At 48.2% G+C, this 27153-nt stretch overlaps 1 pseudogene; it reads right to left on the reverse strand.

Annotated features, from left to right (window-relative positions):
• Positions 1 to 19491: 19491 nt before the first annotated feature.
• Positions 19492 to 27153, reverse strand: part of LOC140207884 (uncharacterized) — a 58219-nt pseudogene continuing 50557 nt past the window's right edge.

Raw genomic sequence — 27153 nt, forward strand, 5'->3', positions numbered from 1 at the left:
TGTGCCTTCACGTACACCGTAATCTCATCCGGGACAATCAATTCCAACAACTTCCCAACCACTGATGTCATGCTAACAGGTCTATAGTTTCCTTTCTGCTGCCTCCCACCCTTCCTGTATAAAGGAGTAACATTTGCAATCTTCCAGTCATCCGCTACCATGCCAGGATCTATCGATTCTTGAAAGATCATCGTTAATGCCTCTGTATTCTCTCCAGCTACTTCTTTCAGAACACGGGTGTGCAATCCATCAGGTCCAGGAGATTTATCCACCCTCAGACCATTAAACTTCCTGAGCACCTTTTCAGTCGTAATTTTCACAGCACGTGCTTCATTTCCCTGACACTCGTGAATGTTCGGTATACTGCTGACTCTTCCATTGTGAACACTGATACAAAATACGCATTCAGTTCCTCTGCCATCTCTACATCTCTCATTGCAGTATCTCCGGCGTCATTTTGTATTGATCCTATTTCTGCCCTCGACTCTCTTTTACCCTGAATGTACAATAAACAGCTTTTGGTATCTCCTTTGATATTAGTCTCCAGCTTCCTCTTGTAATTCATCTTTTCCTTCTTAATGACCTTCGTAGTTTTTCTTCCGCAAATTTTTTAAAGCTTCCCAATGCTCGATCTTCGCACTAGCTGCGGCTTTATTTTATGGCCCGTCTTTTGCCTTTACATCGGCTCTGACTCTACTTGCCAGCCGCGGTTCTGCCCTTGTTCTTCTTGAAATTTCTTCTTCTTTGTCTTTCCTTCAAATGTCCCTTTCCAGTCAACTTCGGCCAGTTTCCCTTCCATGCCATTGCAATATCCTTTATTCCATTGGAATTCCACACATTAGATTTTATTTTCCCTCTCAAATATCAATATGAACTCGATCATATTGCGATCACTGCTCCCTAATGGTTCCTTAACCTTGTGCTCTCTTACCACCTCCAATCATTGCATAACACCCAATCCAGCACAGCCGATCCGCTAGTTGGCTCAGCAACAAACGGTTTCTAAAATGCTATCCCTTAAACATTCTACACATTCTCTCTCGAGGTTCAGTACTGACCCAGTTTTCCCAATCCATTTTCATGTTAAAATCCCCAACGATTATCATGACATTGCCTTTCTGACATGAGTCTTCTATCTCCTGCTGTAATTTGGAAACCACATTCCGGCTGCTGTTTGGAGGCCTGTATACAACTGCCATTAATGTCCTTTTACCCTTGCTATTTCTTAACTCAACCCATGGAGACTCGACGCCTTCCAATCCTATGTCACCTCTTTCCAATGATTTAATATTATTTCTTATACACAGAGCTACAGCACCCCCTCTGCCTACTAACCTATCTTTCCGATATATCTTATATCCTTGGAGGTTCAGATCCCGATGGCAGCCATCCCTTAGCCAAGTTTCAGAGATAACCTCAACGTCATATTGGCCAATCTGCAGCTGAATTGTCAGATCGTCCATTCTATGCACTCATCGTACTTAACATTGACCTGTTCAAGCATATCAGCCTGTTATAGTTGTGCTCACATTTGTCAAGATCTTTCTGAATCATGAATACTGAGAGAAATATTCATTAAGGACCTTTCCTACCTCTCCGACACCAGGCTCTGTTATTCCTGATCAGTCCTGTCGTGACACATGTAATCCTTCAGTTCCCCACATCCGTGGAAAACACCTTGGATATTTAGTCTCCTTGCTGGCGATATTTTTACCCTGTCTGATCGTAGATCCCATGCTCTCTAACGGTAGGAATGCGTTTCTCAGCGCATCTGTGCCGCCGGCTCTCCACACTCAGCCGGCCAAGCACTGCCGATTTTTGGGGCCGGTTCTCTGCTGATGAGGACGATCTCGTCAATAAAGGGACAGCGGTTGCACTCAGGAAGTTTCCCCTCACCTTTCTCTTACACCTTTCAGTGTGGAGATCTGGTTCGTTGCCACTGGCAGAGCGGATTGCCCACGCATGTGAGGACGACGGAAATCGCTTTGGATCCCCCCACCTTGCTTCGTATCAATCACCGCTTTCGGCACGCACTCCGCTAATAACGCATTCCCATACCGTTATTCAGTAATCAAAGCACTGGCCTATTCACCCAGCCTGGCCTCGGCACCCGATAACCAACACGTGACCGATCATCACCGACCCCCACAGTAACCGCAATGTGGCTGGCTGAGGAGCCCAGTTCTAGGACTTCCGGCCACCATGATCCTCCACTGACCCAAGAACATCGGGCCGCGTTGATAAGCGAAGCAGCCTTGAGAAAACTTTGCCCATGTTGGTGTGGGGCGCCGCGTCACGGTGAACATTCAGATGAGTCCTTCCCCGGGCTCTTTTGCATTCCTGGTGAAAGAGTGAGATCGGAAATACATCCAAAACCGCGGGTCACGCAGGTTGACGCTTGGGGTTGGAGGGGATGTCTGTGTCTCCTCGGGGAACGCACTGGGGAAGATGAAGGCCACAGACCACTTCTGTCTGGCCGCACGGGTTGTCGGCACTGGAGCGTTACAGACACTGGGCAGAACAGGCAGTGGACGTTCGATATGATCCACCTCCTGTCTCCATGTAACTGCAATAATTCTCCTGTGCTCTGATTATGGGAAGGGGTTAAAGTTTTCCGGTGTTCACACTCTCTGGTATCGGTACTGACTATACACTATCCCGCTGATCGCTGTCCCGCCGTCGTATAACCGTTAATCCATCCAGCTGCATGACTCAATAAAACTGACGCTGTTTGCATTAAACTGGTCTCCGTCTCTTGCTAAAAGCTCGCTGCCTTCGGTACCGGCGGGCCATTAGGAAGGTCTGTGCAGCCCCACCGGACGCATAGAGCAGCCTGCTCCCAGAGCAGACAATGCAGTGGCCTGAAACAGCCCATCCCAATTCCCTCCCAATGCCGAGTCACTCTGAGGCAACTGCAAGCTGCTGGTGAAGCCGCCTGGTGTGTGAGGGTGAGGAAATGGTGCGGCACACCGACGCAGGGACTGTCACCAGTGGCATTACTCTCTTGGGTCCGATAGGCAAAACGAACTCCCGTCGGTATGATATCACTTGGCGTGGAAGTACTCTGGTCTGAAGCGATGGCTGAGCTGGGCAGACTGCAGGTGGGTGTTAGCCGGGTGACGGACAGGGTCTCCCCTACTCCGGGCAGACGGTTTTCCTACGCTTCTCCCCCTCCAATCCCAGGGCTGTAAATCACCGCGGGGCGCGTCACTGAACCCCTATCGCTCGGAGACAGTAACACCAGGGATGGAAGACATGGCAGTCGGGTGTGTGGGAATCAGGGACATTAATGGTCACGGTGGGGAGTGCAGCATTCACTGCAGGACAAGCAGAAGGATGCCGAGTGTGAGGGTGGGAGGAGGGATAAATGACTGGTCGGTGGAGAGAAACGTTTGACACCAAAGTAAGGGTCGTTGAGGGTGGGTAGAGGGTGGCATTTCTGGAGGTGACTATAGAGGTGACTCGTGCGGATAGATGGCTTTCAGAGAGAACGGACATCGAGCTTACGGGGGACGGGGGAAGGGGCGTGGAGGAGAACGGATTCAGCAGTAGGCATAATATCACAGTCCGATGTTTGGAATTTGTTGTTTTACGGCAGTCGTTCGGTAAAATAAATACTGAAATGTGTTCCTAAAATAAGTGTTTTAAGGTAAATATGTAGTTCTTAAACAGAGGGTGAATATTAAGGTAGTGTAGAGGGGTACATTGTCCACTTAGAAATCTGGTGCTGGAGGAAAATAAACTTCCTGAAACTTGGTGTGTGGGGCCTCAGACACCGTCAATTCTTCATTGACAGCAGCAATGAGAAGAGGGCATGTCCAGGATTGAATATCTTTAATGATGGATGCCCCATTTCTAATCATCTATTTTCGAAGATGCCTTCGATGTCTGAAAGGCTGGTCCCCGTGATGCACTTGGCTGAGATTTCTGCGGGTTTTTATTAATATATATTTTCTGTGGAAATGATGGAAGTTCCGCCGGGTGATAATTGAAAGTTCAGGGAAGAGTTGCGGTTTTGGGAGGTTCGCCGCCCGTTAACACATGAGGGGCGCGGAAGTAAACGCAGACTGTAACCCTCAGTACACCGATTTCCCGACCAGTGGATGTCCTGTTTTTCCGTTTTCATCTCGCAACCTAACATTTCTCTTCAGTACCACTTTATCTTTTCTATCGATGTCATTGGTACTGATAGGTACCAAGACACCTAGCTGCCTACTGTTCCACGTCAGAATATTATGGTTCCGATCTGAGACATCCCTGATCCTGGCAGCTGAGAGTCAACATATCATCCAGGAGTCTCTATCGCGCCTAGAGAATCTCGACTCTGCTCCTCGGACATTTCAACCTCCTTCAAAACCTGTAGTCCTCTTCAATACTCTTCGTTTGTGAGCAGCAGCCGCAGATTCAGTGCCAGAAACCGGGCCACAGCGACCCCCGCCCCTTTCTTGTAGGCAGTCATCAACGGTATTTACAGTGTCTTAATAGAGAGGGGAAAGGGCACAGAAAACTCCGCACTGGCTCCCGTTTCCTTTCCTTCTGCTGACAAAAACCCAGTTGCCTCCCTCCTGCAATCTAGAGACACCGGCCTCCCTGCAGCTCCTACCTGTCCACAGTCGCTTTTGTGAGCCAAAATTCATCGAGAGACAGCGCCAGTTGCTTAATGTGTTCACGGGGGAGCCACAGCTCGATGTTTCTGATGCTAATTTGGTTATCCGGAAGACCATATCTGAAGCACGGAACAAAAGTCTGCCACTGGAGACATTCTCTCTGCACCACTGTACCCTCATGGACGAGGAATGAAAAATTAGGGAGAAAAAGAGAAATCGATTAGATAATTAGTTCACCTAAACCTGATCTCGCGAAGCCTGGTGATCCAAAGCCACTCCAAACACTGGCCCACTCGCAACAATGCCCTTTCCCAGAATGGCCGCCCCGCAAAATTATGCTATTTTAACTCAACGTTTCTAATGAATCCCGGTCAACTATTGGCCTCAGTCCAACTCCGAAAAGTTCTGTCTTTTAAAACTTGAGAGCGGACCTGATAGAAAAGATCACAGTCAAAATCTGAAATGCTCCCGTGAAGTTCCACCTTTTAAATCATGAACGCGCACCTGATTGTAATGGTAACTCAAAGTTTTCACACCGTTTCGTAAAATCACCAACTTCAGCTTCTCCATTACCACATTACCTTGTTCTCGACGACAGTCAGGGTTGGGAGGTGCTGTTCCGCACAGCATGTCTGGATAGAGAGATAGATGGAGATAGATAGGTAGATAGATAGACAGACAGACAGACAGACAGACAGATAGATAGATAGACAGACAGTCAGATAGATAGATAGGTAGATAGATAGATAGATAGACAGTCAGATAGATAGATAGATAGATAGATAGATAGATAGATAGATAGATAGATAGATAGATAGATAGACAGATAGATAGATAGATAGGTGGATAGGTGGATACGTACATAAGCCGACAGAACCGTGTGTCAGGATTGCAGTGAGGCACTCTGGGATATTGCGGGCAAAGCGAGGCGAGAGGAGCGGTGGCCCCTCAATATTCCTGGATGCCATACGACCATAAGGCCATGTGATGTAGAGGCAGAATTTGGCCATTCCGTCCAGCGAGACGACTTCGCAATTTGTTTCCCGCTGATCCATTACCCTTTCAGCCTCAGACTCATGCCTTCTCCCCATCATCCTTTATATGTTTATAAACTCTTGTCTTGAATATTCTCAATTTCCAGCCGCCTGTGGCAACGCAGTCTAGAAGTTCATTTCTCGGCCTATATACAATCCTCTTCTTCTGCATTCTAAATAGTTGGCCCTGTGCTCTGAGGTATCGTCTTCTGGTCCGAAATTCCCCCAGCGCGGGAACGTCCTCGCCAGATAAACTCCATCGAGTCCTTTTGGCATCCGACAGGTCTAATGGCTCCATGTATTATCAGAGAATGTACATCCTGAAATTCTTGCTCTTCGTATACATCCTCGAAACAGAAGAAAACCCTGGAAAAATAATGAACCACGAAAAATATCACCAGCCCCATCTCCCGCCCCCACCCCCTCACTTGCTCCTTCAGGAAGCATCAGGGCTGACCACCCAACAAACAAACAAGTAACAGCAAACCCCACGAAGAGTGACGGAGGTAAACAAACCTATTAATCATCTGGTAATATCGGCATGTCTCATGTTCCCAATCTTAGAAACAGAGAGAGGTTTCACCCCTTTCCACAGAGAGAGAAGAATAAAACAAACGTCACGTATCAGGATTTTCTGAGGATTTGATGGCCAGCGTTAGAGAGAATAATTCAATAGATTTAGTCTCAACATTTTCATATGATACAATCTGACCCTTCTGAATCATTTTTTTAAACTTAAATTATATGATTAGAGGAGTGAAGTTGACGGCATTACTGAACGTGTCTGATACAAGATATTGGTCTAGCCCTGTTTTGTTCTTTTTTGGGGATTTTTTTGTTCATATATATTTTTTTCTTTTTATTTCTTTTTTTAATGACTAATTTCATTATGAGTTTTGAAGTCTTTTATATCTATGTTACTTAAAATCCGTTTTGTATTTGCTGATTAAGATTATTCCAATAACTTTGTACCAACTTTGTTATTAAGTTTATAATTTTGAAAATTAATAAAAATATTTTAAAAGATTTAGTCTCATCCAAACTGAGGCTTTTCTTCCTCAGGTAAGGTGGCACTGAAACAAGTAATCATAGACTAATGGACAAAGTTGAAATATTTAAGCGGAACATGAGAGGAAACATCTTCACGGAGGGGTCAGTGGGAGTCTGGAATGAGCTGTAAGAAACAGTAGTAAATGCAAGTTGAATATCAACATTCAGAAGACCCGCTGATGGGTACATGGATGCGAATGGAATGAAAGCGACGGTTCTTGTGCAGGCAAATGGGACTGGGCCAGACAATATGCTGTCACAAATCAGAAGAGTGAGGCGGTCTACTTATGTGTGTGGTGTTCGATAGCTCAACGTCCTAACCCAAAGTGTCCTTTCCAGTATCTTTCCAACCCCTGACGTGAAACTCACTCGTCTATATTTTCCTGCATTATCAATTCCACGTCTTAATATTTATCACAGCTTTTCTGGGGTCTTGTTTGTGGCTGCAGAGAATGCAAATATACTGGTCTAGACCACAGTAATCTCAACTCCTGCTTCTCGGAATAATATGCAGTAGAGCCCAGTGGGCCCTGAAAATTACCCAGCTCACTGCTCTTTAGCACTATCTCTTCATTGGCCCCGAGCTTCCAAAACGAATCAGTTTTGGTAAGTACAGCATAGGAAGCGTTTCTTCACAGACTTTTACAGCAGGGAAAAGACCCTTCAGCGTGTATGCCATTACGATCTAGATGTATATTCAAACTAATTCATGTCCCAGAAGTGCTAGGTCAAAGGCAGGCAGATGTGACTAATTTAAATGGACAGCAGTACGGTATGGAACGGTTGGGCCGAAGATTCTGTGTCAACGCTGTAAAGGAAAGTTTCATCCGAACAGTGACTCTATTCCTCTCAATAGATCCTGGCTGACCTGCCAAGTTTCTTCAACAGTTTCATTAATTTCTACTTAGTATTCTGTGCAAAGGATCTTTTGTGCTGTAAGACTGCAGAGAAGATTCATCATGAATGTGGGGGCTTGTTCCATAATATGATAAGACCATAGGACTTGGGTGTAGAATTATGCCATTCAGCTCATCTAGTCTGCTCCGCTGATCCTAGATCCCACACTGAATCCCTTACACCTTGCCATATCTTTGGCTGTCCTAACCGATCAAGTAATGATCAACTTCTTGATTATACACAAAAATATAGACGGAAACTGTGCCTCCGACGAAGTCTGGGGCAGAGCGTTCCACAGATACACTACCCTCCGACTAACAAAATTCCTCCTTCCCTCTCACAAATAAAGACGATGGAAATTCAAGTAAAAAGTGCTGGTAGACCTCAACATCGGTAAAAGGACAGTTGACGTCTTGGGACGAGACCAGTCAGCAGGACTGGAGAAAAAATGGTGAGGTGTAGATTTAAAAAGGGAAACACAGGGTTATAGGTGAACCCGTGAGAGGAAGGGTTGAAATAAATAGCTGCGGAAGCTGATTGGTGAAAGAGGTCCGGAGCTGGAGAAGTCTGGCAGGTGAGAATAGAAGAGCATGGAAGAAAGAAAATCAGGTTGAAGCCCCAAAGGGATGCGATTGGCGGGCAAGGAGATAAGGAGAGAGACGGAAAAGGGGATGGGGCTTGGTGAAGGTAGGTGGGAGTGCCATTACCGGAAGTTTGGGAAATCGTCTTCATGCAATCAGCTCGGAGGCTGCCCCGACGGAATATAAGGTGTTGTTCCTCCAACCTGAGTATAGCCTCGTGGCGATAGTCGAGGAAGCCACGGATTGACATATCGGAATGGGAATGGGAAGTGGCATGAAACTAGGTGACCAATAGCAGATATCGCTTCTTCTAGGACCATGTTGTAATAGAGTATCTTGTGAGCATGATGTAATGGTCCTGTGATGGTGTGGTGATGTAATTCTCCCGCCAGTGTGAGGTCACATGATGCAATTTTCCCGCCGGTGTGAAGTCACGTGATGGCCTGTTCCAACAGGTATAAACCGGGAAAGCCTTGCTGTGACGCAAGAGTTTTGTGTTGGTTGGTTCGTCGGTGTTTAGTTTGGCTGCGTATTCGTCTCATGACGCAGTTTCACTTCAAAACGGAGCTTTAGTTCATATTTTAAGATGGAAAGGTTGCTGCTGGCAGTTTCACCAATCGCTGCCAGTCTTTGTTTGTAGCATCTTTGATTCGTCTTTACAGTCCAGTATTGGAGAGTGAAAACCTTACCAATGTACGGGAACCCGAACGACTGGGGAAAGTTGCTGTCATTCGGTAGTTTTATAAAGGATCGACCTTATTGAATCTTCGTTCAACAATAGTGGCCTACATCTGAGATAACATCTGCAAGAGCAGAAAAGTTTGGTGCAGTGTTCACCTTCCAGAGAAGAAGGTCAGTTCCTTTAAACCGTTTTATTTTCCTTCGTTGCGAATCCTTCGTACAAGGCATATTTCTGCTGGGATCAGCAGTAACGTCACGTATTCGAGGAATTCTGTACTTCAGGGAGGCCTCTCCTAATTGACTGTATAAATCACTCGAACTTTCCAATTTGCCACTTTAAGACTGTGTTCGCATTTACCACTGTAAGAACTATTCCAAAGTTTGGCGGTTTGTTAAATTGCCGTAAAGCAGTTTACTTCCGGTTAAATTAGTCTTTTTTTTTACTTTTCACTATTTTTGATCAGTCTTTAATAAATGTTTATATTTGTTTATAAAAACCTGTCTCAATTCCATATCCATTGTTGTCGCCCACGTAACACTGGTCATACCTCCTCTTACTTTCCCGATTCTGCTTGGCGGCCGCCGCCCCAGCCTATTTCGTAAGCCCTTTTCAGCTCTCTCCTCATATCAGACATATACTTCAGATAAGACTTCGGCTGCACCTCACCCGCGTCAATCCCGAAAAAGAGGTCAATGGGCAGCCTCGCCTCACGCCCAACCATCAGATAACAGGGCGAATACCCAGTAGCTTTATTGCTTGTACAGTTGTAACAGTGAAACAAATGCCCAATATGTTGACTCCTTCATTTCTTTTTGCTGACCTCCAGAGTCCCAAGTATGTCTAACAAGGTCTGATTAAACCTCTCCGCCTGGGGACCGGCCTGCGGATGATAAGGCGTGGTCCTCGATTCCTCAACTCCCAGCATGCCCAGTAACTCATAGATGAGCTTACTCTCAAAGTCCCGTCCTTGATCACTGTGTATCCGCCGGGGAAGGCCATAATGCAAGAAATACTCACCCATAACGCTTTTCCCACCGTAGTCGCCCTCTGGTCCTTGGTCGGAAGAGCCTGATTATATCTGGTGTGGTGGTCCGTGATGACTAAGGCATTTGGCGTGTTGCTGGCATCGGGTTCTATAGACAGAAAATCCATACACACCAGGTTCAAGGACCCTGCACTCTGCAAGAGTGAGAAAGGAAGAGCCTTCACTGGCAGTGTTTTCCGGCGTATGCAGCGAATACACGGCTTGCAGTACTCTTAAAACTCCGACTTCATTCGACGCAAGTAACACCTGTCCTTGAGTAACCCATAGGTCTCCATCCTCAAATGTCTAGACTCATCGCGCAGTGACTTCAAGGCAATCTTCCGATACTTCTCAGGCAGGACCAACTGCCAACACCGAGGTCGGTCCGGGGATGACGTTACCCGGTATAAAACTTGTTTCCTCAACTTCAACCGAGGCCACTCCCTCAGTAACGGAGGCACTGAAACGTGTTTCTTCTTCACCGCCCAGGCCATTTCCCCCTTATCTACCGCGTATCAAACGATGCCAATGCCCGGACCATCTCGCTGAGCAGCAGCCACTTCCCCCGGACTCAATTCCAGCAGCTGCTTGGTCTTCAGATCAGTCAGGTCACAGTAAACAGGGGGTAGGGCGTCGTCAGAAGCCCCCAGTGGGTCCACTGCGCGAACCGGCATCTCCTTTTCGTCGGCCTTCACAGTCATAGCGAACTGAAGCATGGCCTTCACCGCAGGGTCAGTAACGCTCTCCCACTCCTGGTCACTCTCCAGTTCCTGATGCACCCGTCGGGACAAAGCGTCGGCATCGACGTTCTGGCTCCCCGGCCGGTAGTTCAGGCTGAAATCATAAGACGACAAGGCCGCCAACCACCGATGGCCTGCAGCATCCAATTCGCGGACGTCAGGATGTAAAGTGACCATGCGACAACAGTCCGTCTTCATCTCAAACTTGGCCTCGTAGAGACAGTCACTCAGCTTATCGACCATGCCCATTTCAACGGTAGGAACTCCAAATTGTGGGCGGTATAGTTCCTCTCGGAGGGCGACAAGCTCCGGATGACAAACGCTACAGGCCTCAACCGGCTACCCTGATCTTGATACAAGACGGTCCCTAATCCCTCTCGGCTGGCATCGGTGTGTAGTACATAAGGTAACCGGGGTTCCACAAAAGCCAGCACCGGCGCCTGGGTCAGCAACTCTTTCAGCAATTTAAAAGCCTCCTTACATTTTGCATCCCACCTCTGTCCGAAAGGTTCCGCTCGGTAGAGATAATCTCCGGTCTGCATTCCCCTTTTTCCTTTTCTGCCCCAAGGGAGGGTAACCAGGCCGAAGCTGGTTCAAGGGGTGACTCACTTTGGCGTAGCCCTTCACGAATCTCCGGCTGCGTTGTCATCGCTTCTATCTTAGCTGGGTATTAACTACTCCATCCCGCGAGATTATGTGCCCAACATAGCTAACATACGTCTTGCAGAACTGGCACTTGTCCAGGGAGAGTTTTAACCCTTCCTCATTCAGTCGGCTTAGCACCTTCAGTAGCCTCGCTTTATGCTCTTCCAAGGTGTATCTAAATACTATCAAGTCATCCAAGTACACCAACACATCAAACAAATTCATATCCCCCACCTTCTTCCACATGACCCTCTGGAAAGTGACAGGGGCTCCTGATATGTCCTGGGGTATTCTTTCAAACTGGGAAAATCCCAGAGGGCATATAAATGCCGTCTTCTCTTTATCGGCATTGCTCATCGGGATCTGGTAGTATCCACTCCTCAAATCCAGAACACTGAACCACTTCGCTCCACTGGGACAGGTCAGCGCATCTTCGACGCTCGGGACTGTATACTGGTCGGGGACAGTGCGCCGGTTTAGAGTCCTATTGTCCACACACATGCGTCCATTTCCGTTCTTCTTCCGGGCCATTACTATTGGAGATGCATAAGGGCTTCGTGATTCAGAGATGATCCCTGCTTCCTTCAACTTACGCAGGTGCTGGCGCACATTTTCCACATCGGCAGGGGACAATCGCCGCGACCTCTCTCCGATCGGCGTGTCCTCAGTCACCCGGATGGTGCGGCGAGTGCTCTTGAAACAACCCACATTGAAATCGCCAAGGGAAAAAACATCTTCCAGCTGCAACATCTTCTCCACCAGCCTCTTCTTCCAACCCGGCGGCACCGGCGAGTTCCCAAAGTTAAAAGCCTCAGCAGTCAGCTTCTCTATGTTTTCCAATCGTATCCTTCCAGCAGGCCTCAAGGGGGCGCTCGACATTACAGTTACCGGGAACAAATGTGCCAGCGGCAACCCTCTCTTAAAGGTGATTTCTCTCGTTGTGCTGTTCTGACAATCACAGCAATCCTGTTCGCCTGTACCACCGAGAGCCTCTGCACTTCGGGCCTCACCAGCAACCCAGCCGGAAATCTTTACTCCCCCTCGAGGTCCACTAAAAGGCCTCACCATCAAGCACACAGGGAAATCTGGGGGTTCCCATCACCCTCGCTACTTCCCCGGGCCTTATTGCCTTAGGCTTCGACTGGGTAGACCACACAGTCCCTCGCTTACGTTCAGTATCCGGCCCAGGGTAGCTCCGCACTGCCACAAAAGCAGCTCGAAACATTGGGTGCACAGACCGGGTCTCGAAAAAGTTCTCACCCGCCCTTTCCTGGCAGGCCCCCATGAGCCTCCGTATTACAGGGGTGTTGGTCCCCACAAGAATTGAATCACCCCCCGTCTCAACCAGGTCCGGACAAACCAGCATTAACGTCTCCCGAACTTCGGACAACCCCACATCGGCTACTGAAAACTCCAGTCTCTCTGACAAATACGCGTCATACGCATAATCACCAGCACTGACGCGTCAGTTCTCCAGTGCACTGAATGGGGTCACGGACAAATGCTTTAAACACTGGTTGTAAAACCAACGGTATAGTAACGCGACCTGCGACCCCGTATAGCGGCACGCTGGATCGGTGACCCATTACTCCTTCTGGAATCGGGTCTTTCGCTTTCAGGGTTCCTTGGTACATCGTGTTCCCCCAGAGACACCAGACCGTTCCCTCACTGGGTCTCCTCTAAATTTCCCGACACCTCTCCCTGCTTGAATGCCCGGGGACTCCCCCTCGGAGGGATTCCCTGCTGCCCACATTTCTGCTGGAAGTGACCCTCTTCCCCACAGTTATAGCGCACCCCGTGCCACTCACATTCTCTCCAAAAATGTCCCTCTTTACCGCAGTTATAGCACACGCTAACGGCCACCCCTCTTCTCGCGGACCCCCCACCACTCGCAGCCTTCTGACACAGTGAGAACTCTACACTCAAAAAAAATATATTTAAAAAAAACATAATAAAAGTCTAAGACTTGGAGACGATAAATGCATAAAATTCCAACAGAAACAAGGAACAGTCAAGCTTATTACATCATCCTGTAGTAGTTAAACTCATTCCGATTACTTACACAAGGATAATCAAGTGGAAATCATCATTCACGAAAATCTTGCTTTAAAACATAATCTTTTACTCCTCTTCCAGCATTAATCTGGGTTATATCCTGACCCCGCAAGAGGATATAATGCTGCATTCACAAACTTCAAGACTACTCTCACTGGCGAATACGGAAGTAAAGTCATCATTAAGGACTTGCCCCACCTCGCCGACTCCAGAGCATGTTTTATCTTCTATCCCTGACCCGAACTATCCTCACTCTCTTCATCCTCTTCACAACGTCTTGGGGGTTTTCATAATCCTACTCGCCAAGACCTGGCCTTCTGATGACGGAGAGGGAAGTAGGAGTTAACAGAGAGGGGAAGGGAGGTGATGGTCACGAAGACGGGCTGGCAGGAGGCAGAGAAAGGATGCGGTTTGGGAAGGTGTGGGTTCGACGAGACTGGAATGGAGGGTTTAGCGAGACAGGAAGGGTTGAATTTTTCCGAAGGACTTTAGAATCGTGGAAATGCAAATCCCAGAGAGCCCTCGAGACAGTCAAGGTACGTAAGCCTTTTCTTCGACTCACGTTTCCCACCTTCCCTAATCCCATTCTCTCTCAACCCCCAGTGTCTATCACCCTCTCCAGTCTTTACATCTCTCGTCTTCCTGTTTCCCCCAGATATTTCCGCTCTATCTCGCCTCTAAATCAATCTTTCTCTACGCTCACAAACAAGAGGAAAGCTGCAGATGCTGGAAATCGGAATAACACACACAAAATTCTGCATGAACTCAGCATGCCAGGCAGCACCTATGGAGAAGAGTACAGTGGTTGTTTCGGACCGACATACTTCGGAAGGAGTGGGGGGAAAGCTGAGGAGTAGATTTAAAAGGTGGGGGATGTGAGAGAGAAATACCAGTTGATAGGTGAACCCTGGAGGGGTAGGGATGAAGTAAGAAGCTGGGATGTTGATTGTTGAAATAAGTTGGAGGCCCTCAGCAATTCTTTACCTTACAACCCCTCCCCACTTTTTGCTTTCCGCAGGGATCGCTCCCAACACGACTCCCTTGTCCATCCGCCCCTTCCCCTAATCTCCTCTGGCCACTTATCCTTGCAAGCGGATCAAGCACTACACCTGTCCATACATCTCCTCCCTCACTACCATTCAGGGCCTGAAACAGTACCTCCAGGTGAGGCAACATTTCGATTCTGTTGGATTTCGTTACTGTGTCCGTTGCGCCCGGTGTGGCCTCCTGCATATCGGTGACATATAACATAGTCTGGGAGACTGCTTTGTTTAGTATCTACGCTCTCGTCGCCAGATCAAGCGAGATCTCCCAGTGGCCACCCATTTTAATTCGTCGTCCCATTCCCATCCCGATATGTCCATCTATGGCCCCCTCCACTGTTGCGATGAGGCCACACTTAGGCTGAAGGAACAAAACCTTGTATTGCGTTTGGATAGTCTCCAATCTGATCGCATGAACATCAATTTCTCAAACTTCTGGCAATGCCCACGGCCGGCTTTCACCATTCTCCATCCCCTTTCTTTAGGTCAGAGGAAATGTCAGGGGTAAGTTTTTTATATATATATATATACTGAGAGTGGTGAGTGCATGGAATGGGTTGCCGACAACCGTGCTGGAGGCGGAAGCGATGGCGCCTTTTAAGAGACTCCTGGATGGAGCTTGGAAAAAATAGCGGGTTATAGGTAAGCCTAGGTAGTTCTAAAGTAAGGACATGTTCGGCACAGCTTTGTGTACCGAAGGGCCTGTATTGTGCTGTCGGTTTTCTATGTCTCTGTATTTCTATGTTTCTATGTTTCTCCCCTCTCACCTTATCTCTTGCCAGCCCACTGCCTCCCTGTTGTGCTCCTGCTGTCTCTTTCATTCCTCAATGTCCCGGAGTCACTATCACCAATCAACTTCCAGGCTCCTTACTGCAGCCCTCCCCATTCAGGTTTCACCTGTCACCCGGTGTTTCTCTCTCCCCGCCCTCCCCCCTACCTTTTAAATTCACTCCTCAGCACTTTTTACTCCAGTCTTGCCGAAGGGTTTCTGCCCGGAACGTCAACTGTACGTTTTCCCATAGATCTGCCTGGGCTGCTGAGTTTCTCCGGCATTTTGCATGTGTCTCTCTCCCGTTGTCAATCTCTCCACGCCCACTCTCCAACCCTGGTCCCTCGTTGTGCCACCACCCCACCCCCTTCTCGCTATCCTCCCACTCTCTCTTATTCTTACTTTTCCCGAAGTCCCTAACTCCCAGTCGCTCTCTACCAATCCCTCCCGCTGTCTCTCTCAGTCCATTCTCCCACACTCCTTCCACTCTGTCTCTTGCCTTCAGTTTCTCTTTTCCCACTCTGTCACTCTCGACCATTCAAGCCCTGGTCTCTCTCACTCCGAATGTCCTCGTCCCTCTTTCCCTTCTCTCTCTCCCCCAGTCTGTCTCTCCACAGTCTCGCTCTTTCTCTCACTCAGTTTATCTCTCTCTCTCCCTTAGTCTGTCGCCCTCTGCCCTTTATCCTCACCTAAACTCTCGCCCCTGTATCAGTCTCTGCTTTCCACACTTCCCGTCCCTCTCCCACGTTTCTCTCCCCAGTCTCTCTCTCATTCTCTCACCAATATCTCTGTCCCCCAGATTCTCTTTTCTCCAATTTTCGCTCACCCCAGTCTCTCTCTCTCTCTCTTTCCCTTCTCTCTCTACACTGTCTCTCCCTTCACGGTCACTTCCCCATCCCTGTAGTGCTAAGCATTTCTCCACAACAGGTTTATCTAATGCGAAGCGCATGTGCAAGGCTTACTCCAAATTCGTGAAGACTGCTAATTCTCTTTTTTGTTTCATTCTTATACAAAAGACTGAAATAACAAATGAGTTGCTTTTATTACCGATTTGGTCTTGAATGCCGTCAGATCCTGACCTGCCCTAGCCGAGGGTGTTTTGGAAAACTACAGCGGAGATGGTTTTGCCCTTATCGAAGAGCAGGGAATCGAAAGGCCAGGAGGCAGCTGACGTTATATAAGGGATGCAGCGATGTGCCGGGGAACAATTGGGACATGAGTCAGCTCATGATGGGATTCAGATGACAAAGTTTACTTGCAGTGAGACGACAGAAAGATGTTCAATTTGACAGAGTAGGCAATGACGTAACAGGGGAGTGGGACATGCACTTCGGAGTAATGGATTGAAGGTTTTTTTTTTAACCGGAGGGAAAACTCAGGAAGACGAGATGGACATTGACTTATGAGTTCAACTTCCGGATGCCGGGAAGGTTATTTCGGCTGTAACGAAAGTAAATTCAATGCTGGCTTGTATTTCAAGTGAGATCAAATTTAATTCCACTGATCGTGTGGGGCGTAAGTTCTCTGTATTTAAGAAAAAAAAAGTTGAATAGTTCTTGATGTTCAGAGTGTTAACGGTTTCTGGGAGACGCGAGCAGACTGGGGTTGACAAACAGGTCACCCAGGAAAGAACGGCAGAGGAACTAATGACCCAATTATCCTTCGGTCCAATGGTCTTATCTCATGTCATTCGGCCGAGTTAATTAACAATGATCCCTTTTCTCAAAGTATTGATAAAGTGCCTAACGAGAGCTCCTACCGCGTTGCGTTCATTGAACGTCTTTCCTACCCGGTATAACACACCCTGGAAGAAAGGCGCCTTTCTTACAAGGACATCAATAGACCTTCAGAAATAGACTTTATGCAGATGCTAATTGGACCCTGGACAGTCATTGCTTGTGCGAGTAAACACACCACGATTTTGATGCCAGCTCATTGGACACCGTCAGTTGAAGTTAGGATATTTGTATACGTGGATGTGGCCTTTTCATAGTATGTTGGATGCAATCAGTTAAATCTTTTTGCGGCGCTGTCTCATCTCTCCCAGCACGTACCAGGCCCGATCAGATCACTGAGAATTCCGCCCGTTCACTTTGCGATGGAAAATTGACGGATGTGCATTTACGATAGCCGCAGGATACATTGTCGGGAGGTGCAGCGGTGACGACAGCGGGAGTATGGTGAACAAATAAATCTAAACTTTGGATGAGTTTAATAACTGGTAGGAGGTGGATGTCGTGGGCTGCGGGCGCGGAAGGGTCCGTTCTCGTGCTGTGTCTCTCTCGGCCACTCAGCCAGTTTTATTCTCACGCTGCTACGTTCTCCAGTGACCGGCAGTGTTGCAGTGTCAAGATGGAAAACACTGTGATTGCCAGGGAGACAAACTTAGATATTTTGTTTAATTAGTTCAACAATTGACGTGAGCGGATATTTCGCTGCGCTGATGAACTGCTCTCTGAACTTAGACTGAGTTACCCCAAAAATAAAAGTGTTTGTGCAGCAACTTAATATCATCAGCATGTTTCCTGACTGTTCAAATATGTATTCCGAATAGTTGTAATTACTTGGATCCAATCGGGCAATGGTGAAGTAATGAAATTCGGCAACACTCACCGACCACAGGATGTTGAAGCTTCCGGAGATGGTGAGAAGTAAGATCACAGACCTCCTCCTGCTCTCCATCTCCGGGTCACTGTGGTTCTCCGCCTTGCTCTGACCCCTCAGCTCCTTACGGACGCGACTAGTCACTAAAATGTGTCTAACTGTCAGAGCGTTGAACAGGAGTATAAGCACGAACGGGAGTAATGGCGTTAGGACGGTAGAAAACCACCGATATCCCCCCCCCCCCCCCCCCGGGATCCGTATCGTGGCCCGGCTTTCGAATACAGTCCCAGGGTATATTGTTGATCACTTTCGCGGGACGATATATAAAGAAGTTAGACATATTTTTAAAACAGAGAAGGACGCCGGTGGCTGTCAGAACCGCAGCCGCAGTTTTCCCGGTGCAATACTTTGTTTTCCACTTCGAGCAGCATATGGCGACAATCCGATCAAACGTAAAAGTGACGGTGAACCAGACAGACCTTTCTGTTGCTGCCTCTCCCAGGACGGAGATCACACTGCACACGGGGGTGATGTCCAGGAAAGTCCCGGGGAAGTAATAATAACCGACCCACCACAATATCACCGCAAACACGATGGTCAGTAGATCCGCCGCTGCCGTGGCCACCGGGTAGAGAGTGGTGCAGGTGGAGAGGCCGCACTTTCCCCGGGACAGGATCACCATCGCCACTAAATTCACTGGGAAACAAGCAAAGATAATAAATGAATTACTGTCTCTCTGCTCCACGGTCTTCAGGGTAGAGATAAGCTGGAAACTGAGAATAACCAAACTTTTCAGATAGCTCATTTCTGGAGATTTAAAAATAGTAAAGTACAACTCGCAGATGCGTCAAAGGAGTGCGTGCTTGTTGAAAGGGTACTGTACTCGGTACTGGGAGAAGAGCAGGATCTGGGAAACAGGCATTGTCAACTGAACGCCGAGGGAGCTTTAGAGCGATTAATATAAAACGGCCACCATCAGGGATTTGATTGATGGGTAAAGCCTCGATACCTCGGCGAATTTCTCAGTGATAGTGATTCCCGCCACCTTTATTCTGGCGTTCCCCTTACACAACGAATCCTGCTACCTCCACCTCTGTCCATTTACAGGTTTCAAACTCGAAAGCGAATTTATTTCCCCTTTCTGCATGTCTTCGTCTCCTTCTCGACTCCCTTTTGCCACCGCCCACGGAAGCTTGGCCTTGCTTCTTTTTAATTTCTGTAAATTTGGCCCAGGTTCCTTCACGCCGTGTCAAGGTTAACCAATCAGGAAGTTTCAATATTCGCTTTTGAAGATTTTGCCTGGCTCTTTGAAACTTACAGTTATTTTGAACGTTCATGGATAAACACAAAATACTCTGCAGATGCTGGGGTCTCCGCCAAAAACGTGTTGTGAGTGTAACTCTCAAGCGATGTCAACCGTTCTCCCCTGGATCTTACCGGTGATTCTTTTCCTACATTCCCTTCCAAATTGCAGCAAGTTCTTAAAACACAATGCAATACCTTTAAATTGGAACTTAAAACGTGTTCCATTATGGATCCGAAATAACAACAATAACCCGTAAAGGTGGCGAGCGCTCTGCATTATCAGCATTTACTTTGAAAGCGGTTTTGCATCGATAAATCAAAACTGCCTGCTATGAATCCACAAAATAAACCCCTAACCTGAAGTTTCTACTCTACATCTGTTTCAACTGTCGGTGTATTTCAGCTAAAGCCACGCGTTAAACTGCAAGGGAACGTCTGAGTGAACACAGGGATGGTCACAATGTCTGCACCGCATTCACTAATACAACCGTGTCGCAAGGCTTTCGATAACTGAACAAGTCTCGAAACCGCGCACAAACAACAGCAAATGTTAGTTCACCTGTGTTCTTACCAGGGACACCAATGACTGCAATGATCATGAAGTATCTCTTTCTCACACGGTAAAATGCTGTGTGATATTCAATCCGTCTTCCAGCTGCCCGCGATCTCGCTGAAGAATCTCTGAGCTGATGAATCTCCGCGGTCGTTAATTTATACTCGCTCCAGCACACCGAATATTCAATACTACACAAGGCTGACGTGTCTTCCAACAGCTGGAGTAAAAATAAACATGATGTCATTCAAGTAAAATCCCAATTGTGATGAGGTCTGGAGAGCTTGACAATAAATCACAAAATCTCAAAGACAAAGAAATGACGATTGGAGAAGTTGTTGCGAAACACACTCAGGCTCACCTCTCGGTTTCATGATTGCTATTGTTAATCTTGTCTATTCCTATGCTGCATGGACTTTGTCATCGCAGACCAATGACATACGGTCAGTAGGGTGCTCCGTTTCACTTTGTGAATTGCCTCGGTTATAGATCTTGTTAAGGACGTGATTACGTTGCCTCGGGAAATAGAACAATTCAGATAGTAACGGAGAATATGTAATTCTCTCCTTGAAGTGGGGGAGGAAGACGTGCTTCTCACAGACGTTTAAACTTTATTTCAAGTATTCAGTGGTGAAAGCATTTCCCGATGTCAGCTGAATCTAATACGAAAAGCATCGGCTAGTTGGAAGTGTAAGTTTGAGCGTCATTAGCATAAGGTGTCGGTGTGAGGAAATGACACAGAAATTAAATTGCAAACCTGCCGATCCAGGCGACTGCACTTCCGGTGTTCACAATTATGTCTCCACTACGTTAGAGAGGAAAACCAAACAACCGAGTTGAGTTTGAGTGTTCATTCCTCATGGTCACGTAGTTGGCCCTCAGCCCCTTGATTTTATCACTTTTTAATTGTTTAACACTGACTTTTTATGTCTCTGACTGTGGCTTTCTCCAGTACTAGCTTTTTTTCAAAATCTGTCATGTGACTCACGCTGGAATAAAATAGTGGGTATAAGATGCCAGAAGTTTATGGCCAAAGCAGGCCGATCTATAGAAAGAAATAAAGAGGATGTTTGAGCTGAAGTGGCAAAAATGGCAGGCGAATCACACGCAGCAACTACTTACCAGAGTCCCCATTGTCTAAAGCGGCCGTGCTATAGCTGTAGAGCAAATGCTTGTCTGTTAACCCACGAGGTTTCCCGTATTCTCCACAAATATTCAAACAATAGGAAAGGAAACACCCCCCCCCCCAAAAAAATAAGTTCCCCTCTACCACCACTCTGCTCCGTCTAGCGGATTTAGTCCTTACTCTTTATAATTTCTCCTTTGGCTCCCCACACTTCCTCCAAACTAAAGGTGTAGCTATGGGCACCCGTATGGGTCCTAGCTATGCCTGCCTTTTTGTTGGCTTTGTGGAACAATCTATGTTCCGTGACTATTCTGGTATCTGTCCTCTACTTTTCCTTCGCTACATCGACGACTGCATTGGCGCTGCTTCCTGCACGCATGCTGAGCTCGTTGACTTTATTAACTTTGCCTCCAACTTTCATCCTGCCCTCAAGTTTACATGGTCCATTTCCGACACCTCCCTCCCCTTTCTAGATCTTTCTGTCTCTGTCTCTGGAGATAGCTTATCCACGGATGTCTACTATAAGCCTACTGACTCTCACAGCTATCTGGACTATTCCTCTTCTCACCCTGTCTCTTGCAAAAATGCCATCCCCTTCGCGCAATTCCTCCGTCTCCGCCGCATCTGCTCTAGGGTTGAGGCTTTTCATTCCAGGACGAGGGAGATGTCCTCCTTCTTTAAAGAAAGGGGCTTCCCTTCCTCCACTATCAACTCTGCTCTCAAACGCATCTCCCCCATTTCACGTACATCTGCTCTCACTCCATCCTCCCGCCACCCCACTAGGAATAGGGTTCCCCTGGTCCTCACCTACCACCCCACCAGCCTCCGGGTCCAACGTATTATTCTCCGTAACTTCCGCCACCTCCAACGGGATCCCACCACTGAGCACATCTTTCCCTCCCCCCCCCCCCTGCATTCCGCAGGGATCGCTCCCTACGCAACTCCCTTGTCCATTCGTCCCCCCCATCCCTCACCACTGATCTCCCTACTGGCACTTATCGGTGTAAGCGGAACAAGTGCTACACATGCCCTTACACTTCCTCCCTTACCACCATTCAGGGCTCCAAACAGTCCTTCCAGGTGAGGCAACACTTCACCTGTGAGTCGACTGGGGTGATATACTGCGTCCGGTGCTCCCGATGTGGCCTTTTATATATTGACGAGACCCGACGCAGACTGGGATACCGCTTTGCTGAACACCTATGCTCTGTCCGCCAGAGAAAGCAGGATCTCCCAGTGGCCACACATTTTAATTCCACATCCCATTCCCATTCTGACATGTCTATCCATGGCCTCCTCTACTGTAAAGATGAAGCCACACTCAGGTTGGAGGAACAACACCTTATATTCCGTCTGGGTAGCCTCCAACCTGATGGTATGAACATTGGCTTCTCTAACTTCCATTAATGCCCCCCCCCCCCCCCCTTACCATACCCAGCAGGCCCCTAGTTCTAGCTGTTTGGCATAGGCATGACAGAGAGACAGAAAGGTGTTAACATGGGGGACCCCAGATGCTGGGGTGAGCCTTCTCAAGGACATAAACACAAATACCACCATCAACCAATACATTCTCCTTTAGTCCGAGAGAGTCCTGCTACTCAGTTCCTTCAGTAACACGTTTGCAGTCTGTTCGATGTAGTTCGAAGTTTAGTGTGATGTTCCTGCCCTTCTCTCCTATCTAGGCCGGCCATGGTTTGCTTGTGTTGTTTTTCCTGCTCTCGTTTCCGGTGCCCATCCACCCATTCACGCTCCGTTTTTAGCGTCTCCCAACCTTTGGCGTTCCTTCTGCAGTACATACCTCTATCCCAATCTCACATGCAGTTTTCCTCCAACTTGCTAATAATATACTGTTCCTCTTTACATCTGCCTTTCCCTTCCATTCCCATTTCAACAATTTCCACTTCTTTCCACAGTTCTTTTTCCATATCGAATTTACTGCTTGTTCTCATGAGGCAATATCCCAGGTTCCCCCCTTCCCCCCAGTGGCCACATTTTGTTCCCCAATTTCTTATTCAGCTCTGCACTCAGCATTCACAAATCCTTTTCCTTGTCTGGAAAACTCTCACACATACTGTGTAGGGCTGCTCCTGGCCCACTCATGTCAATCGACTGCAATTGACCCATGTTCACTAAGTAATTTACCCAGCACGTCTGCCTCCTGCCCACTTAGTAAAATTTACCCGGTACCGCCTCCTGCCCACTTAGTAAAATTTACCCGGTACCGCCTCCTGTCCACTCAGTAAAATTTACCCGGTACCGCCTCCTGCCCACTCAGTAAAATTTACCCGGTACCGCCTCCTGTCCACTCAGTAAAATTTACCCGGTACCGCCTCCTGCCCACTCAGTAAAATTTACCCGGTACCGCCTCCTGTCCACTCAGTAAAATTTACCTGGTACCGCCTCCTGTCCACTCAGTAAAATTTACCCAGTACCGCCTCCTGTCCACTCAGTAAAATTTACCCGGTACCGCCTCCTGTCCACTCAGTAAAATTTACCCGGTACCGCCTCCTGTCCACTTAGTAAAATTTACCCGGTACTGCCTCCTGCCCACTCAGTAAAATTTACCCGGTACCGCCTCCTGCCCACTCAGTAAAATTTACCCGGTACCGCCTCCTGTCCACTCAGTAAAATTTACCCGGTACCGCCTCCTGTCCACTCAGTAAAATTTACCCGGTACCGCCTCCTGTCCACTCAGTAAAATTTACCCGGTACCGCCTCCTGCCCACTCAGTAAAATTTACCCGGTACCGCCTCCTGTCCACTCAGTAAAATTTACCCGGTACCGCCTCCTGTCCACTCAGTAAAATTTACCCGGTACCGCCTCCTGTCCACTCAGTAAAATTTACCCGGTACCGCCTCCTGTCCACTCAGTAAAATTTACCCGGTACCGCCTCCTGTCCACTTAGTAAAATTTACCCGGTACTGCCTCCTGCCCACTCAGTAAAATTTACCCGGTACCGCCTCCTGCCCACTTAGTAAAATTTACCCGGTACCGCCTCCTGCCCACTCAGTAAAATTTACCCGGTACTGCCTCCTGTCCACTCAGTAAAATTTACCCGGTACTGCCTCCTGTCCACTCAGTAAAATTTACCCGGTACCGCCTCCTGTCCACTCAGTAAAATTTACCCGGTACCGCCTCCTGTCCACTCAGTAAAATTTACCCGGTACTGCCTCCTGCCCACTCAGTAAAATTTACCCTGTACCGCCTCCTGTCCACTCAGTAAAATTTACCCGGTACCGCCTCCTGCCCACTCAGTAAAATTTACCCGGTACTGCCTCCTGTCCACTCAGTAAAATTTACCCGGTACCGCCTCCTGTCCACTCAGTAAAATTTACCCGGTACCGCCTCCTGTCCACTCAGTAAAATTTACCCGGTACCGCCTCCTGCCCACTTAGTAAAATTTACCCGGTACCGCCTCCTGTCCACTTAGTAAAATTTACCCGGTACCGCCTCCTGTCCACTTAGTAAAATTTACCCGGTACCTCCTCCTGTCCACTCAGTAAAATTTACCCGGTACCGCCTCCTGTCCACTCAGTAAAATTTACCCGGTACCGCCTCCTGCCCACTCAGTAAAATTTACCCGGTACCGCCTCCTGTCCACTTAGTAAAATTTACCCGGTACCGCCTCCTGCCCACTCAGTAAAATTTACCCGGTACCGCCTCCTGTCCACTCAGTAAAATTTACCCGGTACCGCCTCCTGTCCACTCAGTAAAATTTACCCGGTACTGCCTCCTGTCCACTCAGTAAAATTTACCCGGTACCGCCTCCTGTCCACTCAGTAAAATTTACCCGGTACTGCCTCCTGTCCACTCAGTAAAATTTACCCGGTGCCGCCTCCTGTCCACTCAGTAAAATTTACCCGGTACTGCTTCCTGTCCACTCAGTAAAATTTACCCGGTACCGCCTCCTGTCCACTTAGTAAAATTTACCCGGTACCGCCTCCTGCCCACTTAGTAAAATTTACCCGGTACCGCCTCCTGTCCACTCAGTAAAATTTACCCGGTACTGCCTCCTGTCCACTCAGTAAAATTTACCCGGTACCGCCTCCTGTCCACTCAGTAAAATTTACCCGGTACCGCCTCCTGCCCACTCAGTAAAATTTACCCGGTACCGCCTCCTGTCCACTCAGTAAAATTTACCCGGTACCGCCTCCTGTCCACTCAGTAAAATTTACCCGGTACCGCCTCCTGTCCACTCAGTAAAATTTACCCGGTACCGCCTCCTGTCCACTCAGTAAAATTTACCCGGTACCGCCTCCTGTCCACTTAGTAAAATTTACCCGGTACTGCCTCCTGCCCACTCAGTAAAATTTACCCGGTACCGCCTCCTGCCCACTTAGTAAAATTTACCCGGTACCGCCTCCTGCCCACTCAGTAAAATTTACCCGGTACTGCCTCCTGTCCACTCAGTAAAATTTACCCGGTACTGCCTCCTGTCCACTCAGTAAAATTTACCCGGTACCGCCTCCTGTCCACTCAGTAAAATTTACCCGGTACCGCCTCCTGTCCACTCAGTAAAATTTACCCGGTACTGCCTCCTGCCCACTCAGTAAAATTTACCCTGTACCGCCTCCTGTCCACTCAGTAAAATTTACCCGGTACCGCCTCCTGCCCACTCAGTAAAATTTACCCGGTACTGCCTCCTGTCCACTCAGTAAAATTTACCCGGTACCGCCTCCTGTCCACTCAGTAAAATTTACCCGGTACCGCCTCCTGTCCACTCAGTAAAATTTACCCGGTACCGCCTCCTGCCCACTTAGTAAAATTTACCCGGTACCGCCTCCTGTCCACTTAGTAAAATTTACCCGGTACCGCCTCCTGTCCACTTAGTAAAATTTACCCGGTACCTCCTCCTGTCCACTCAGTAAAATTTACCCGGTACCGCCTCCTGTCCACTCAGTAAAATTTACCCGGTACCGCCTCCTGCCCACTCAGTAAAATTTACCCGGTACCGCCTCCTGTCCACTTAGTAAAATTTACCCGGTACCGCCTCCTGCCCACTCAGTAAAATTTACCCGGTACCGCCTCCTGTCCACTCAGTAAAATTTACCCGGTACCGCCTCCTGTCCACTCAGTAAAATTTACCCGGTACTGCCTCCTGTCCACTCAGTAAAATTTACCCGGTACCGCCTCCTGTCCACTCAGTAAAATTTACCCGGTACTGCCTCCTGTCCACTCAGTAAAATTTACCCGGTGCCGCCTCCTGTCCACTCAGTAAAATTTACCCGGTACCGCCTCCTGTCCACTCAGTAAAATTTACCCGGTACCGCCTCCTGTCCACTCAGTAAAATTTACCCGGTACCGCCTCCTGTCCACTCAGTAAAATTTACCCGGTACCTCCTCCTGTCCACTCAGTAAAATTTACCCGGTACCGCCTCCTGTCCACTCAGTAAAATTTACCCGGTACCGCCTCCTGTCCACTTAGTAAAATTTACCCGGTACCGCCTCCTGCCCACTCAGTAAAATTTACCCGGTACCGCCTCCTGTCCACTCAGTAAAATTTACCCGGTACCGCCTCCTGTCCACTCAGTAAAATTTACCCGGTACTGCCTCCTGTCCACTCAGTAAAATTTACCCGGTACCGCCTCCTGTCCACTCAGTAAAATTTACCCGGTACTGCCTCCTGTCCACTCAGTAAAATTTACCCGGTGCCGCCTCCTGTCCACTCAGTAAAATTTACCCGGTACTGCCTCCTGTCCACTCAGTAAAATTTACCCGGTACCGCCTCCTGTCCACTTAGTAAAATTTACCCGGTACCGCCTCCTGCCCACTTAGTAAAATTTACCCGGTACCGCCTCCTGTCCACTCAGTAAAATTTACCCGTTACTGCCTCCTGTCCACTCAGTAAAATTTACCCGGTACCGCCTCCTGTCCACTCAGTAAAATTTACCCGGTACCGCCTCCTGCCCACTCAGTAAAATTTACCCGGTACCGCCTCCTGTCCACTCAGTAAAATTTACCCGGTACCGCCTCCTGTCCACTCAGTAAAATTTACCCGGTACCGCCTCCTGTCCACTCAGTAAAATTTACCCGGTACCGCCTCCTGTCCACTCAGTAAAATTTACCCGGTACCGCCTCCTGTCCACTCAGTAAAATTTACCCGGTACCGCCTCCTGTCCACTCAGTAAAATTTACCCGGTACCGCCTCCTGCCCACTCAGTAAAATTTACCCGGTACCGCCTCCTGTCCACTCAGTAAAATTTACCCGGTACCGCCTCCTGTCCACTCAGTAAAATTTACCCGGTACCGCCTCCTGTCCACTCAGTAAAATTTACCCGGTACCGCCTCCTGCCCACTCAGTAAAATTTACCCGGTACCGCCTCCTGTCCACTCAGTAAAATTTACCCGGTACCGCCTCCTGTCCACTCAGTAAAATTTACCCGGTACCGCCTCCTGTCCACTCAGTAAAATTTACCCGGTACCGCCTCCTGTCCACTC

This window comes from Mobula birostris, chromosome 13, assembly GCF_030028105.1.
Source record: "Mobula birostris isolate sMobBir1 chromosome 13, sMobBir1.hap1, whole genome shotgun sequence".
Taxonomy (NCBI): domain Eukaryota; kingdom Metazoa; phylum Chordata; class Chondrichthyes; order Myliobatiformes; family Myliobatidae; genus Mobula; species Mobula birostris.